This window comes from Octodon degus, unplaced genomic scaffold, assembly GCF_000260255.1.
Source record: "Octodon degus isolate 3935 unplaced genomic scaffold, OctDeg1.0 scaffold00098, whole genome shotgun sequence".
NCBI lineage: Eukaryota > Metazoa > Chordata > Mammalia > Rodentia > Octodontidae > Octodon > Octodon degus.
The window spans coordinates 9,720,870-9,721,545 of record NW_004524674.1 but is presented as its reverse complement, the minus strand read 5'-3'; positions in this window follow the sequence as shown (position 1 = coordinate 9,721,545).

Genomic DNA, 676 nt, shown 5'->3' with positions numbered 1-676 from the left:
ATGTGGTGCTGGGGATTGAACCGTGGTCCCTGTGCTTTGCTAAGCTTGTTCTAAGTAGGTGCTTTAGACCACTGAGCCATCTCACCAGCCCCAAATTTACTTTGTTATAAGGGCAAAACAAAAGGGATTTCCTTTATCATACCATCTAATTATGGCCTGTTTGGGGCAATAATCTCTCACTCTCGCTTTGTAGAAACATCAGGTAAGCACATCTGTGACAACTTAGTTTCAGTTTGGTAGTATAGAACTTTAGCACGAGCAGGAGTAGACTCCATTTTGCTTTGGTTTGGTCTGCTAGGCCCCACTGCAGGAGCCTAGGCCAAAACAATGGCCTCCCATAGATTGTGTTTAACTACATGTATTTAAGTGAAACAAGAAAATGAAACAAGATGGTCAGTTTATTGTTTTCCTTCCCCCCTCCTTTTTTTTGAGACAAGGTCTTGCTATGTAGTTCAGACTGGCCTCCATCTCACGGCAAACCTCTTACTTCAGCTTCCTGAGTGCTAGCATCACAGCCATGCACCTTCACACCCGGGTCCTTTCTTGGCTTGATGTCCTCACCTCATAGAGGATCCCCACTGCTTAGGGCACTGTCTAGTTCAGAGGGCTCATCTGCTTCCTAGTCAGGGGTGACTGCTAGAAATGCAGAGTCCTGGTTCTGCTTCAGGCTTCTTCT